Source organism: Diceros bicornis, chromosome 5, assembly GCF_020826845.1.
Source record: "Diceros bicornis minor isolate mBicDic1 chromosome 5, mDicBic1.mat.cur, whole genome shotgun sequence".
Classification (NCBI taxonomy): Eukaryota; Metazoa; Chordata; class Mammalia; order Perissodactyla; family Rhinocerotidae; genus Diceros; species Diceros bicornis.
This window is the reverse complement of record NC_080744.1, coordinates 48,820,178-48,837,633: the sequence shown is the minus strand read 5'-3', so window position 1 is coordinate 48,837,633 and position 17,456 is coordinate 48,820,178. Positions and strand designations below refer to the sequence as shown.

General features: G+C 41.8%; 1 long non-coding RNA gene across 1 annotated transcript in view; it reads right to left on the bottom strand.

The window, feature by feature from the left end:
- Positions 1-17,456, bottom strand: part of LOC131406095 (uncharacterized) — a 124,543-nt gene that overhangs the window by 37,004 nt on the left and 70,083 nt on the right. Inside the window, exon 2 of the long non-coding RNA XR_009220056.1 lies at positions 6,368-6,555. This is a non-coding gene — a long non-coding RNA (uncharacterized LOC131406095). The remainder of the gene's footprint in view (positions 1-6,367; positions 6,556-17,456) is intronic.

Sequence of the window (17,456 nt, the reverse complement as noted above, 5' to 3'; positions counted from 1 at the left end):
CAGAGGTTAACCCTATGCCAGTGGAGAATACAGAGCAGGATACATCAAGCTTCAGGTGGCTTTTGAGCTCCTTTGCCAAATGGGAATATTCGTGGATACTAAAGTTCCTACCACAGTGCTAAACACATATAATAGGCAAATAAAACAAAAACTTGTGGATTAATTTAATTACCTCAGCAATTGAGATATATCACCTAAATGCTGTCGACTTAAAGTACTGGAGACTCATGGCTTGTTAAAATATTTTTGGGACAAAACTTTTGACTACTTATGTACACAGTGAAAAGATATTGGTTAAACTAGCCTTGAACAATATCCTCTTGTTATCATATGTCAAGAACAAATTTAACTGATGAGTAACAGTACAATGAGCCCGACAAAGCTCTGGAAACTAGTCTACAAAGTCTCAAGAACAGACCTTGTCAGGTTTTAGGGATGGAGGCAAAAGAGAGAATAAGATGGCCAGCACCTACTCATCATCAATCCTTGTGTAAGGATGCTGAGGAAGCCTCACTGTGTCTGAGGCCCCACATCCCAGCTCAGCCTGTCTGGGTGGGCTGGGGAGTCTGGGTACACTGCAGCTCCCCACCCTCAAGGCTTCCTCAACAGCTTTTAGAGCCACTTAGTCAGCCCAGTGGCCTGGCAGCTGTGGAAGCCACCAGCTAAGAACTGAGTGATTATCTCCCGGAACCAGGCAGAGAGTGAGAAAGGAGGACAGAACTGGGGCGATTCCTTGTCATCCATAGCTCTGTCAGGTACGAATGGCAGAGAGATGAAGTAACTTTCTCTTTGCAAAGCTGCTTTCCATCCTGCTTTTATTTGTTTCCACTCCCTTCAAGCTATCCCTGGGGCTTCAGTTCCTCTCCATCAACCACCCAGCTTGGTGTGCAGTGCATAGGGAAAATTGTCAGGAATGGTATTTGCTACTTGACATTTTCTACCAGAATGACAAAAAAAAAAAAAAGTACAAAAAACATGTACAATAAGAAAGAAGGTAAATCATTCATCTTCTGCAGATGCTGCTGGTATGTGAAGACTAAGACTAATCTGACACTCAATTCTGCTTTCCATGACGTCCACCTCTAAAATTAACTGCACAAAGGGCTTAACCCAACAATAATTCTGCACCAGTCTGCTCAACGCTACTCATCCATATTCAGAGGGATCCCAGGCCAAAAGCCAGGCAGAGTGTATGCCAACATCATTTGAATTCAAGCTTTCTAATGCCAAACACTGTGCACCAGATGTACCCTTCTATTGATGTAAAACTTGGGCTCTATTGAATTATTTTACATTCACTGAACCCATACAGTCAAAGTCATTCAATTAATTCAACAAATACTAATTAAGTACTGCTGTGTGTCAGGCACTGTTCTAGATGCATGGGGTATGGCAGTTTACAAGGGAGACAAAACCCTGTTTTTATAAAACTTGACTTTAGTGGAGGAAGCTGTACAATAAAGGAAGAGGGGAAGGAGGGAGGGAGGGAGGAAAGGTGGTGATAAATTAAATGAAGAAAAATAAAATAAATAAGATAGACAGTGACAGGGTGATGGGAATGAGGAGCTGCTATTCTAAATAAGGTGATCCAGGAAGACTCTGATATGGAAATATTTGAGCCAAACCCTAAATGAAGTGAGGGAGCAAGCCATGCAGATATCTAGGAGAACGGCACAGCAGAAAGAAGAGTTGTCAGTGCAGAGGTCAGTGCAGAGGCAGTGAGGAGTGTGCTTGGGGCGTACAATAAACAGCAAGGGACCATTGTGCTGAAACACAACAAACAAGGGGAGAATGGTCAGAGACAAAGTTGGAGCAGTAGGATGTAAGGGAGGGTTTCCCCTAGATCATGTAGGGCTTTGTAGACCATTGTCAAACCCCAACTCTTATTCTGAGGAAGCCATTGCAGGGTTTTGAGCAGAGACAAAGCATCATCAGACTTGTGGTTTGGAAGGATCATTCTGGCTGCTGTGTAGAAAGCAGCATGTAAGGGGGACAATCAGCTTCAACAGTAACTTCCAAGTCTCCCAGTGGAGCAGACGTGAGTCAGGGAGCCTCTTGCCTCCCTCAGCTCTCACCCCATTGGCATTGCTCTCTTTACACCATAAAATAGTTCTAAAATATTCATTATACAGCTTTAGAGAAGCATTTGATTTTTTTTTCCTGAGGAAGATTTGTCCCAAGCTAACATCTGTGCCAATCTTCCTCTATTTTGTATGTTAGTCCCTGCCACGGCATGGCTGCCAACAAGTGGTGTAGGTCTGCACCCAGGAACCGAAACCCGGACACCGAAGCGGAGCAAGCCAAACTTAACCACTAGGCCACTGGGGCTGGCCACTGAGAAGCATTTGATTTCTTAATGCACTTCTCCCTCGAGGTTATTGTTCAGGGATGAGCAAGAAAAGCCGCAATTCAGATCCTTAGAGGAGGCCAGTTCTGCCAATAGACAATTCCCACCATCTTCCTTTCTCCAGTTACCTAGGCAATAAGAGACCCAGCCTCTTTGGATACAGCCTAAATTGCACTAGGTGCTACTCTGTGCATGTGTAAGGCATGGACCCCATTCCAAGTAAATTTCTTGAAAGGGAAATGTAAGAAAGAACCCTTAAATCAGAAAAGTTATTTCTGGTCCTAACTCTGCCACCAACTCACTCTCTGTCTTTAGGAAAGTCTTAGTGTCCTCATGTGAAAATATGAGGACACTAAGGCCCATCCATCCATTCTTTCATTCTACCCACATTTAATGAGCATGTTTCATGGTCCGGGCCCCTGTCCAAAGTGCTGAAGGTAAAAAGATAAGATTTTGGTCCCTGCTCTCAAGGAGCTTGCAATAAAGTGGGAGAGATGGCTTGTTAATTACATATGATATGATAATTACAATAATAGAGATGAAAACAAAAGCTGTGGAGGGCACAAAAGAGGAAAACTTACCTAGGTATCTTTGCAGCTCTAGCACTCTATGACCCCTGAATCCACTCTGCAAGATCTGCCATGCAATGGCCTTAGGAAAGCCTTCCCCTAAATAATAATATCCCAACTTTGGCTCACTGAAGTTGGTTCTTCAATAAAATGCTCACTTCACTTTTAGCAGCCAATAGGAAAGAGTCATCAAGAAAGTCAGCCTTTTCTACCAAATTTAGAAAAACTGGCATTCATCCCAATTTTTAAAAAATACACATCTCTGAAAAATCATCATCTGAATCATGAGGAAGTGCCTCAAAGTGGCTGCCCTCGGGGCCTGTAGACCTTGGCTTGGCAGTCTGAGGAGAGGGCAGCCCCTTAGAATAATGTGGGGGGCTGGCACCAGTGGCTCCTCCACCTGACTGGCACCAATCTTCGGAGCCACACCTTGACAACTTCATTCATTAGCCCCCTGACTGATGATAGGCCCAACATCTGAAGCACAGAGGGACTATGACCTGGACAGCTTTTTTTATTCACCCAAATATCCATTCTAGAAGAATGTCTGTAGTAGTTGATATATGCTTATCTCTACACCATGTATGTCAGAATCCCCCTGTTCTTTGGAAAGCCAACTAAACTTGACCCAGCCTCAGTCCCTGGCCTCCTGATGGCCTGAACCCTCCTGTGGCCTTGGGGAGCTCCCAGAACTTTCTGCGGAAGCATCAGTCTGTCTCATGGACCAGCACCAGCACATGCTGCCTCAGTTCCCATTTCATGTTGATTTTAGTGCAAATCTCAGCCCACAAATAAGTTTTCGCAAAGACAATTGACATACACACACAAACACACAAAAAAATATTCACTCAAACCCAAGCATTTAGCAAATTAATCTTACTGAAGATTTTGGAGTAGGGTCAGTGGAAGGGACATGACGGCCTGTAACATCGGAGAACTTACAGCCTTATGGCCTGCCTCTCACGACTTCCACCCTGCTTTCCTTTCCTTTTCTTCTTCCATTATCTCCCCAAAGCAACAGACAGGATATTCCTCTCTTCTCATGCAGAACACACGTGCCCACCTTCAGAGCCCCTCCTGGACATCTCTTTTTTACCCCAAGCTGCCATCAAAGCGTTTCCCTCAAACAAATATGGCATCTTTCCTAAGAAGAATTCTGGTTAATAAGATGTTCCCCTCTTGTTGCATAAAGAATTATGCAAATAAAGAACTTCTAGAAGAGCAGACAGATGTCACCCAGACCAATGTTATTTGAAAATGACAACAGAAGAGAATATATGGAAATTCTTAAAGGTTAACTAATAACTAGGTACAACCTAGTCGCAAGTACTTGAAGTCATTTTAAACAACCTTATTCTTTTAACAAATGTGTACTGAGTGTCAACTCTGTGCTAGGCACTATTCTAGGTTATGATACTTTTAAAACAATTCTTAACTACCAGTCCCTGCTTCACTGAACTCCATATTTGATAAAGGAAGATTGATAGATGAAGAATATAATGTCAGAGAGTAATAAGTGCTGGGGAAAAAAGTAAATCTTAATGAACTTTTCTAAGGAGCTTGTATAACCCACTTAAGTGTAGGTATGCAAATGTTAAAAAGGAACCCACAGCAAGAAATTCCAAAGCCACTGTGAGAGACTATGCTGTGCAACACTTCTTTTCCCTCTTAAAGCCAAGAAAATCTATAAAACCCCTCATCCCTAGTCCTTGAAGAGATTCACCAACAACTGCTCATTAACATTGAAGGAAAGTCACACCTCTCATATTTACATGGATTTTATAGTTAACAATTAAGCACATAAATAGCTTGGAATCTAAGAACGCAGTTTATAAGCTTGTGTAGCAGAAGCCAAAAATCTGTCCCTTAGAGACTAAACTTGGAATAATTACCAATGTAGACACTGAGTGTTCTGCATCATTGGTATGCTAGTTCTGATACAAGAAGTGACCAGTATAACACGGACCATGGGTGGCTAAGGTCATCTGGATCAGGGAAAGGCCATGGTCAGCCTGAGACATTAAGATACATAAACGCAAGAACAAAAACTAGACTAAACAGCAGTTCCCTGGATACTCCTGACTAAAATCCCCACTAATATCCTGGAGAGATGGCATGAGAATCAACACCAAAGCACAGCAAGGTTTCACTTGTATTCAGTATTTAGTGTTCCATGCACGTGCACATAGAGTAGAAGCCTTCTACCATTACAATAATCCCATAGCTGATTAGCAAACTGAAGGAGTAGGTTGGGAAGGAAATAAAAATAGCAATGGATTCATGCTTTAAACTTTGTTATTTAATCTTAAAGCATATGGATATATTCATTTGTTAATCTTTTGAAGCAGGGCCAAAACCTGAGTGTAGGTCCTCTGACTGGGGCTCTGTAGTCTTGCTTATGTTCACTACACTCATAATGCCTTGACTACAATTTCTAGTTTCCATTTCTTTAAAGGAGAACAATAACCTAAAAGCATTTACAAAGCATCTGATTCATAGGTTTTTATGATTTCTTCCAATTATTCATAGTCATCTCATCCACACCTTAGACAACAGCAAAAAATTTAAAGACTTGATTTTATCAAGCCTTTCCAAAGCATTCAGATTAGTTCTGGTAGGAATAATTCTTTCATTTTTATACTCACACTTCACTGATTTACATAATATTTATGTAATATTTAATTAAACTATACAATTACAATAATAAGTATAAGTGGCAGAAACACCTTTGGAGCAAACACAACTGCCTCTTGGTAAGCATTAATTCACCTAGTGTGAATGTCCTGACTGTCAGCCTACTGGCTGCGGGTGTTCAACGTGCCCTGGGCTCAGTCAGTACGTTCTCCAGAGGGAATGGAGAAGCAGGCTAAGTGGAGGTTGGATGAAAGAGATTCTACAGTACGTGTGGTATATGTGTGTGCATGTACACACATATTAGAAGTCAAAATAATCCCTTCCTGGGGCCTGCCTGGTGACATAGCGGTTAAGTGCGGGTGCTCAGCTGCAGCGGCCCGGGGTTCAGATCCCAGGCACGCATGGATGCACTGCTTGTCAGGTCATGCTGTGGCAGCGTCCCATATAAAGTGGAGGAAGATGGGCACGGATGTTAGCCCAGGGCCAGTCTTCCTCAGCAAAAAAAAAAGAGGAAGATTGGCAGACGTTATCTCAGGGCTGATCTTCCTCACAAAAAACAAAAAAAAAAATCCCTCCCTGTTTGAGTGGTCCATCCCTTATCCTTTCAACTCAGAAAGAATGCCTTCTCATTCCCTTCTTGACTGAACTTCATGCATATGGAGGAAAGGGTCATAGGATATTCCACTGTCTCCTTGCTGTAATTCCTAAATCTTCCGTTAAATAAAAGAGAGAGGTAAGAAATGCGATGGGAATAGCTTAGATATTGAAGGGGCAGCAGCAGGGACCAGCTTTCAGCTCAGTGGAATAGGATACTTACCACAAGGCTCTGCTGCCTCAAAATATCACCTCCACAAGTATTGAAATCATTTATATCCATGTCTATTGACTGAGGCTTATTGTAAAACAAAGAGAAGGATAATTTGCTCTACATAATAAAGTAACCGAGCTTTCTTTTCCAATTTCCTGGAGCATCTTCAAGAGACAGAGGGGCTGCCAGCCCTGGACCTGAGAAAAGAGGAGAGAAGAGATAAGTGGCCTGGAATGGAAAGTCATCTAGCAGCAGGAGGGGAATGAAAGGAAAGATGGCCAAGGAGTTCTGGTTACAGAGAAGACGGGAAAACTTCAGGTCAGTTATGCTGACCATACTTATTTAATGTGTTTGCTTGTCTGTGCAGTGATGTACCACTCCTCAGATTCCCCAAAACCTCCTGTCAAAGCCTATGACTTATAATGCCTTTTATTGGTGGCACTTTGGGCACAGCGCCTCTGTTCCCTGGTTACAGCAACGTGGGCTTGACAGAAAATAGAAGCTTCAGGATGCAAAACATTGGATGGGGACAGTGTGTCAAGCAGAGGGAGGAATTTGAAGCAAGAGGTGATAGAAGTCCTTTGGGATAGAGATAGGAACATGGGACACTGTTCAAGATACTATAAGCATTCTATGCCATCAAGAAGCTTATAATCTTATCAAGGAAACTGTATGTGTCCACATGAAATATTAACATAAGAAGAGAAGGTACCATGTACTAATGTGAATGAATGTCAAGTCGCCTGTGTGGTAGAAGTTACACACTAAGCAGATGGCAGTACTGACTGAAAAGAATTTAACAGGTTAGAAAAGAGAGGATATGCTTTGATCTCATGATATTCTTATCAGAAACTATTGTTTACATCTGGAAGAAAACAACAGCACTGAAAAAACAGGATGCTTCCTCAGACCCCATCCCCACTATTGTTCATCTCTCTATGAGAAGCATGAAGTTCATGGATAATTTTCACTGTCACAAATTTGGACACATTTTCACATTTATTTTTGCTCTAAAACTTTAGTTTACCAATATTTGAAATGGACTTGCATAAAGAAATTGAACTTTTCTATGTCAATAGGCAAATGTTCCAAAATGTATAGATGGAGAACACTTAAATCCCCGGGCCCAAGAGGCACATGGTCATTACTCATATTCCTCGGGTCCTATGATGCATGTCCTGACAAGGAGTACAGCTTCCTTTGTCACTGTCCACTCTCTCTGCAGTGGCCCATGGTGGCCCTTTCCATGGTGCTATGGCTGCAGTGCCCAGCAGGGCAGAGATACATATAAAATGAATACATGTAGAGCCTGCCTGGGTCTAGGGCAGTCCAGCTGAGATACTCCCAGAAAAACAGCTGAAAACATCTGTGGAATTGAATGGTTGCCAAGCCTCATAGATTTCTAAAAAGATAAAATTTAAACATTTTTATTGTGCACAAGTATATTGACAAGGAATAAAATGGGAGAGTCAAAGGAAGTTTCCAATATGGGTCCTTGGGTAAGTCTGCCCACTACATCGTTGTCACATGCTTTAAGTAATTATTACTTACTGCAGGAAAGGAAAATGGTTTTCTCAAACCATTTTTCCCCCACCCATCTGCTGTCAGAAAGGTCATTATGATGGAAGACGTGTCTGCAGAATTGCACAGGACAAATGAAACACAGCATTGCTACCAAAAGGCAATAATACATTCACATAAGAGAATGTGAGGTCCCTGTTCTCCATCTCTGTAGTACGCCCTAGGTTATTATGCACCCGTTTGTAAAATGGAATGAGAGAAAAACTGTACAGGCACATGGTGTGCCCTTCACGTACATCTGCATATTTGATTTTAAATGAAAAAGTCCTAACGTCATGGTTTAGCCCATATTTCCCTACACCCTTCATAATCCTGGTTTTGAACTTTACCTTCAACATGCTGTGTTTATTATTCTTAAAAGGTAGGGGATATAGAGCTGGCAATAACACTCAGTCATTTGGAGCATGCATTATAAGTTACAGAGAAAACAGAGGTTCTGGTTTATTATGCTGAAGCTGTAAAGCCACAAATACAAAATATGGCTGGCAGTCACCTTGCTTTATTCTTCTTTTAACAACTTACTAACAGTGTGTAAATATCAAAGCAAACTTTGATTTTTCCATCAGAGCTCTCTGAAATGGGTACTGGAGTGCATTTAACATTGTGACCAGAAATATTGAAATTTGACAGCTGAGAGGTTAAAGGTCTCAAATTTATACATCGAGGTGTTCTGTTCCTGTCATCATCCCGGCAGCTTGCTCAGAATAACCCCTTTTGCTTACTGAACCTTTGAGAAACAGAGAACATTAAGTAATACATCTTGGCAGTCGTCCTGGGATTCTACTCCCACCGGGAAGCAAGCCATCCCACTCTCACTGAAAGAATTCTAGGGATACGACAGGATATCTGTGCAACCTTTAATTATATTGTGTAGAAAAATATCCTATTGTTTGGGCCCCCACTCTAAATATGTTAGCCCACAATTCTGGACTCTGCGCTTGTTTTCTATATACCTCTCATCTGACACTTCCTTCTGCTGAAATTATATTTGCTGATAACATAGAAAATGACTGCTTGAACTCTTCCTGAAAAGGTGGAAATACCACCTTACCCAGGCAAAATTTATCTTCAGCACCAACACTCCCTTCCATTTCACTGCCCATTTCAGCGCCTACTCCCCTTTCAGGCAACATCCCGTCCTCGGCCCCCACTCCCCAGGTACCCAGACTGCCCTGTCCTGCCCACTGCCCATTAAAACTAGCCGGCTCAGATCAGAATCCACACTGCTGATATTGAGAAGATCTGGCTCTACCTCAAACTCTTGACTCTTCAGATGTATAAATTCAGTAGCCAATTCGCAAAATATATAGCAATAATTTCTTCGAATAGAACAGTAGTAAACCATCACAAGAATTAATACTAAAGGAACAAGGAGACGATTTTCATAATATCTCATACGTGTTAAGTATTTGTCTGGTCTTATTCTAAATGGATCGCATGTATTAACTCATTTAAACTTCGTAACAATCCCATTAGGCTTGTTATTTTATCCCCTGTCCTTTTTTTTTTTTTTTCCCTACAGAAAACAACAAAATGGCAGAGATTTTTTTTTAAGCTGCCTTAAGATAATGATTCTGGGTAGTCTGCTAGGTTCACCCACTGAGGAGGGATGTGACTGGCTCCCACTGCAAATGTACACTTACTAAATGTCATGAAACTTCAAGATCACTTGCAAATCGTAGAAGCTTAGAATGGTAAATCCTGGAACACCAGGGTTCTGCCACAAACCCATTCTTAATAAAAAATATGTCATTAAGCAGTTAAGGTGTTATCCCTCCTAGGGATGTTTGTTATCTAACAATATCTTAAACCAGAGGGATTAATAGTCAAAGACTGAACATTAGGCATCATCTTTCTGCAAAAAAGGAGAGATGTTTTTGTATCCTTTCAAATTATGCCAGACAAATAACCATTTCCCCATCTACGTACAAAGCCTTACTTGGTGGAAGTAGGACAAAACACACAGGCCAGACTCGACACTGCCGTACCCCTCCAGGTTTTTCAGAAGGAAAGGACATAAAAACTGTAATTGAACAGTTAGAAAATAAAACATAATTATTTATTTTTCATGCATAGATGATGCTTGGGAATTGCCCCATTAATGCTGTGCTGACAAGAAAAAACTTGAAACGTTCCCTTCAACATTCCCTGAATCAGAATGGTCTGGAAGGATTGTTAAAACACAGATTGCTGAGCCCCAAATCAGAGTTTCTGATTCTACATTTCTAACAAGTTATGCTTGTTAGAAATGCTGATGCTACTGGTCCAGGGACCGCACTTTGGAAACAAATGTTTTTTGCCATGGCAGGGAAAGAATGTGTTGGATTTCCCTAGGTGTTTTGGGATGAATGAGGGAGCTAACAGAGGTTTATTTCCAGCAGCGATTCTCAGGGTAGCTCTCACCATCAATTATGTGCTGAGTTCCTGTAATGTGCCAAACACTATGCTAGGCATCAGGGGAGACGTAGTGAGGGAGATAGATATCAGTGCAGCATGCTCAGGGAGGTGAGCAGGTGAGGCAGGAGCTGAGATCTGCAGGATGGATGAAAGTCAGTGCAGCCCAGTGGCCTCGGGAAGAGCTTTCCACTAGGAAAGGATCAGACCAACAAACACTGCAGAGTCAGACTGGGCGAGCCTCACTAGGGAGGCTGAGCTGGAGGTCCCCAGGGATGCGGACAGTCAGATCAGCATTAGGACAGGGAGAGAACTCTACCGCTCAGAAACATGTCCTCCACTGGGGCACCCAAGACTGCGTGGAGGAGGCAGTGCACACAGACACACACACACCTCCCTCAAAAACTGCACAGAACACAGGAAGAAGATGGAAATGATCCCTTTGGGTAAGGGGACCCAGACCAACGGTGGTCAGTTCATTTCCCTCCAAAGAAATTGGTATTGATATGAAGCATAGAGTAAACAGGGAAAAAAACGCTACAAATAAATAGATATTTTATGTGTCTGCCATGAAACACCTGCATAAAAAAGAAAAAGGAGGAAAATCTGTTTTACACCTCAAATCTAAAGATTTTAAATTCTCTTCAAGTTTTTATATTAAGGCCTGGACTTGGCGTTTTATACGTATAGCCCGCTCTTTATAGCTCTCTGATAAAATAAACACGAGGGGGAAAAGCAGTCTAGACGAGTTACCACATTGCCTCTTCCTCATACTTTGTGAAAGTTATCTTTTCTCAGACTCACAAAAGCCTCAAACTCTGCATGATTTACTAGGAAGGCTTTAGAAGCCAAAGGTTTTGTAGACCATTCAGCCATGGTGTATGGGCTCAAGTTTATCTTAGCTCATCTACAGGTACCAGATTTATCACTCCTCACAGTCAGAAAAACACAGCTATGCTATGTGAAGTTTTGAATGATCTGGAATCACCCCCTTGCCCTCATTTTGTCCTCTAAAGTTTGAATAAAACTGTTTCACAGCAGCCATGAAATCTACTTCCTAGTTCCCATCTAAGAACAATAAGCTAATAAGCTAATTGATGTCTTCACATCAGCTGTTCCTGATTCCTGGAATGAAAGACCATCTGCTAAGCCCAGCATCCCTTCCTGAAAAGGCACACTCTCTGTTGATGCCCATACATTGCAGCTTCTTTGGTTAACTCATTTTCTCTCAAGCCTTAAAACTTGTTATTAAGGCATCTACAGCACCATTCAGTGTGCTTGGAAGCAAGCCTCTCACTAATGAATTTTAAATCTCTTGGGTCAATGAGGTCCTTCAGTTTCCCTGGCAGATAGAGTAAGAAAAGATGCCATTTTTTCCTTGGCTACCTAATGAATCACTAACTGCTGATTTGTTTCCCTTTTCAGTCTGGCAGGAACAAAAAGGCTTGCAGCCCCCTTCCGTGGTCGCCTGAGCTCACCAGGAACCATGCGAAGGCAGCAATTTTTCATTATTGATAAAATGTAACGTCATAATGTCATGGCCTTTCAGGTCATCATCTTGGTAAGTCAGCAATGACATTATCACGTTTTATAATGATAACAAATGGCCATAATGTTTGCATGTAATTTTCATTGGCTCCTTCAGAATTCTAATACAACCTCATTAATAGATGGAACTCAATAGCAACTTCAAATGTCTAATTCCTTAGATCTGCTCAAGGCTAATAGTAAAATCTGTATGAATCGAAGCTCATTAAAGGTACAAGGGCCATTTTCCCCCTTTGAATGAAAGTTTTACTTTTAGAAAGAAGAATTTTTGCAGAATGTATTCGTACTGTTAAATATGAGCACGTAAATGCATTAAGTATATCTGCTTGCGATTCATTCATGAACTCTCACTAACCCCTTTCTGTCCTGTGCCTGCCTGTGCTTCTCCAATCTGTCTAGTGAGTTCTGAGTACTGTGTTCTGCCTGTTTCACGGTAATCATAGACCACTAATTGGTCTAAATGATAAGAATCATTCATGGAGCACTTGTTTCCATATATTAGCCTTCTGACTCCCCTCCTACCTGAGAAAGTGGAAATATTTCATTGTCTAAGCCCAGAACTAAAAGAATGCATTCTTTAGAAGGCCTTTTTTTCCTGACTCATTGATAAGAGAGAGTAACAGAGTAGAGCTAGAACAAATTCTCATGTCAGTCCTAAATACATTAAGTCTAAAATACACTTGGATGATCTCAAAAAACATTTTACAACTCATTTAGCACTTCATGAAGAAGGAAGGAAAGGAGGAAAATTAGCATTCACTGAGCTCTGGGCTCAGTGGGTATACTTATGTGTATCATCTCATCTAATCTTCACAACAACCCCTAAAAGATAAGAATCATTGTCTCCTTTAATATATGAGGAAACTGAGGTTCAGGGAGACTACACAGCTAACAAATCAGAAAACCAGCACTCAGACTTAGCAGTTGTGATTCCAAAACCCATGAAAGTTCCATTCCATAAAACTCGCAAAGCAGGTATTCCACTACAGAACGAAGAATCAAATCTTCCAGCCAGCCCCAAATAAAACCATCATATATTCAGAGAACCAAGAGGTATGAGTAGATTTCAGATGTAGAAACTATCTTACCATTGATATATCTATATAGACTGTATTGGTACCACATTCTTAGAGCAGACACATCTTAATTGAGTTAATGGATTCAATGCATCTGTGTGATTCCTCATTGATGTCCTTTCCACGTTATTCAGTAGATTTCACTATTGTCATTGAGAACTGAGCCAAATTAGGTAGTTTCATCAGATTTGTAAATCAGCAGCCCTCTAGCTGACACAATAAAACCATGTAAAAGAGTATATAATGGTATTGGTATGAGAGCTTCCCAAGCCTGCTCTGGTCAATCAGAGGAGGCGCTCATTACCAATTCCACTTCAAATAACAAAGATTTCCAAAGATTTTACTGCTCACAAAGTACTATGCATTAAACTATTGCATTTATCTATTCTATCCAATAAATTGTAAGTACATGTTGGAGAAGGGGAAAGGCTTTCCTTCATTCCTCTTCATTCATTCACCAGATCCTTGGGGTTTCCTCTGCATTCATTCATTTGTTCATTCATTCAATAGACATACTAAGCACCTCCTCCAAGCCAACACTATGCCAAGCACCGAGGATACAATGGTGAGTGAGACACACATACAGCTGCCCTCGTGGAGCTCAAATTTGTGCAGATGAGTTAAACAACTAATGTCATGACAAATCATCTCACTACTATTGATATAAGTGAAGACCAGTTTTGAGGCCTGAGTGTTACAAGAGGATTCGACCAATCCCAAGGAGTTAAGGAAGACCTCTCTAAGGATGAGACATTTAAATTGAGATCTGAACCATGAGCGAACAAGAATCACAAGGCAAAAAACATCAGGGAACCAAGAGAATTCCCCATTCTTGCCTCTATCCTTAAGGCTCTTTCCTGCTTGGTTTTTCTTCATTTATTAGCCAAATGTCATGGCTACCGTAATGGTTACTGGCTGAACCTTAATTCAGCACTTACCTAGTCTAATTCATTGACAATTTAGAGACCTGTATATGTGTAACTTTGGCAGGTCAGAGGCAGCCTGACTGACATGGCTGAGGATTTTCTGCCAAGTCTGATTTTAAATTATAGCTAGTGCGGCAATTGCTACATTGATCATCCCTCGTTCGCTTTCCTCTCTCTTTGTATGGCTCCTCACCCTGAGCCAGACATGCCCCTCTGCACACTAAGCCATGCAAAACTCCACATTCCCTTCCTTCTGCGTCCTCTCTTTCCTTTTACTATTTTACTGAACGTGGATTGCTATGGACCGAGTTGTGTCATAATTTATATGATGAAGCTCTAAGCCCCAATGTGACTGTATTTGGAGATAGGGCCTTTAGGGAGGTAATTAAGGTTAAATGAGGTCATAAGGTTGAGCCTTAATCCTATAGGACTGGTGTCCTTATGAGAAGAGGAAGAGACACCAGAGAGCTCTCTCTATGTCTCTCTCCACCCACAGAGGAAAGGCCATGTGAGGACACAGTGAGAAGACAGCCATCCACAAGCCAGGAAGACAGGCCTCACCAGAAACCAACCGTGCTGGCACTTTGATCTTGGACTTCAGCCTCCAGAACTGTGAGAAAATAAATTTCTGTTGTTTAAGCCACCCAATCTGTGGTATTTTGTTAGGGCAGCCCAGGTGACTAATGAAGATGTGAAAACAGAAATTTGTGAGGTGTAGCACATGCATAAGAAGTGTTAATGAGGCTGTATATGTGTACTGCAAAGATAGTAACTGCACAACTTGTGCTCTTAGCTCTGGTATCGAGGAGGAGGAAATGCGAGTGGCCTGGGGAAAGAAAGAAAATTGTGCAGATTATCCAGATAGGAAGGCTATGAACTTGCACAGGCACCACTGCATCATTGCAGGTAAATGACAACGATTTCAGATGTCTGTTCTAAAACCTTGTTTTCGAATTATCTTCACCATATTCTGTAATTGTGTATTCCAAGGGGATACAGACACTTCCTGAAAGAATTTTGGAATGGTTTATATCAGAAAAACCTGACAGCTGTCTAGTTACTAGGAGCAAACTCCTTGCCTAAAGACAAAGATCGTAAAGTCCTTCTTCTCCAATGAGGGATTGATCTGGAAAGGAGGGAAGCTTTAAAGAAAAGTAAAGATTTTGATAAGGCTTTTTAGATTTGGCAAACCAAATCTCATGGAACTTCATATTCTTGCTGGCCATACAGGTACCAGATGTAACTATTTTCCCTTCTTAAGTTGTAGGCACATCAGAGGGAAAGAATCTAAATTTTCCCAGTTGATCTGTAGTTCTAGAAAGGAAATTGGAGTCTTTCCTTGGGTTAAGTTGGAAGCAGACAGAATGCTTCCCTTAGGATTAATTAGTCATTTTCCAGGATTTCTGACACTGAGTAACCTTAAGGAAAATGCATTGTCTCAGTCAGTTATAGCCAATAGCACTGTGTAACAGGCCACCCTAAAACTTAGTGACAGTCAACAATCAAGATTTATTGCTTGCTCATGAATTAGGGGGTCAGCTGCAGTTTGGCTGATCTAAGCTGGACTTGACTGCAGGTTGGGTTCAGGTCTGCTCCACCTGTCTCATCCTCCTTGGACCAGTAGCTACTCAGACATATTATTCTCATAGCACAAGTCAGAAGCATAAGAAGGCAAGCACTGTTCCAGAAGGACATCTTAAGCCTTTTCTTTAAGCCTTGGTCAAAGCAAATCATATAACCAAGCCCAAAATCAAAGTACGTGAAGTACACTCCACCCACCATGAGGCCCAAACAAGTTATATGGCCAAGCCCAACATCAATGGGGTGGGAAAGTATAGTCCTCCCATGGGGGGAGGGGAAGGAAGAGGAGAGCAAATATTTGTTTAACTATAATATAATTAACCACAGGAATGTTATCTGTATTTTACAAGCAAGAAAACTGAGGTCACTTGCCCAAAATAAAAAGCTAGGATTTGAATCCTAGCCTATAGTTTTCCAAAGTTCACATTCTTTTCACTCATCTGCTACCCTCCAGATAGTAGAAGGGACAATATAAGGAAACATTGTCATAGTGGCAATAAACTGCCATAGATTAAAGAGACATGGTTATAAACTAGGACCGAGGGATGCCCGGAGAGAGAAACAGATAGAAGTTAGTCTAGCAAACACACATTCATTCCGTCATTCCAAAAGTATTTATTGAGTGCCCACAATGCACCAAACACTGTGGTAGGAACTGGAGAAAGACAGGCTTGCCATGCTGGATAGGCATCTGTCAGTTTTAGGTGACACCTGGTTAAATGAAGCCAAGCTGTACAGGCTGTGTCTTCCTAGATCTTTTTGAGGGCTTCTTCTTTTATGCACTCCTTGCCATCTAACTGCCCCACCCAGCCAGACCTGACCACCTAGACTACCGTTCCCCCAAGAACTCCTCCACTGCCAGCCAGCTCAGCACCTTAAAGCAGCTGAAGCCTCCATCAGCCAAGATCAAACACCGCAAGACCCTTCTGACATGTAGCCAACACTGGAATAACTTCCTAAATCATCCAGCACTTTCTACCCCGTTTATCTTGACTCTCTCTACTACAATTTTCTTGCTATCTCTCCTATCACCACATTCTCACCTTATATGTGTACCCAACCCCAGCTCTACTGACTACATTCTCTGCTGGTCCAACAACAAATACTGTCTCTCCATCACAATAATAAATTCTTGGATTACTTCCTGTAACCCATATAACGCTCAGGTACCTTGCAGTTCAGTCCTGCATGAAGCAATTTAAACATTTCCTGAAGTTACCCGAAGAGTCCACCCATAACACACAGTGAAGCTTTTTAAAATCTCTTTCATCATCATCTCTCTTTATCCCACAAACATGGCACCTATCCCTAAAATTTCTTTCCTTTCTTTCACCCTAAATTCCTCCCAAAGTTCTCAGGTATCCAGCCCCACTGACTCCTTTTTCTTATCTTTCCTTTCCCTCTATCCTTCTGTTCTGTCACTGCTCTAGGGCCCATTCAATGAGCCAGGTGCCCTCCAGCCTCAGGGTCTTGGCCTGGCTGTTGTCTCTGCCCAAAAACACTCTTTACCTCAATGTCCACCTGGTCCACTCTTGCTCCTCCCTCAGGCCTCTGCTCACATGCCACCTTCACTGTGAGGCCTTCTCAGACCACGCCAGGTAAAATGGCATGCTCCCACTGCAAACTCCCAACCCCCGTCCTCCTCCCTTGCTTTCTCTATTTCCATAGCACTTATCACCATCTGACACACTATATCTTTTACTTCTTCGTCTCCTGTTTCCCCTCACCAGGGTGCAAGCTCTATAAAGGCAAGGATTGTTGTATGTTTTGTTCACTGCTATATCCCCAGCACAATGCCTGGTACATAGTGGCCCTTCAAAAATATGTGTCCACCATTATTCTTACTCTGCAAAATAAAGGACCAAAAAGAAATTGGCAAAATTGAGGGTGGTGGGGGAGATGAAGTGGAGGGAAGCTGTGAGTACTCAGCATTTAATATATATTTTTTTTTCACTCTGTCACACTGCAGTGTTGTCCCTGGTCTGACTCAGC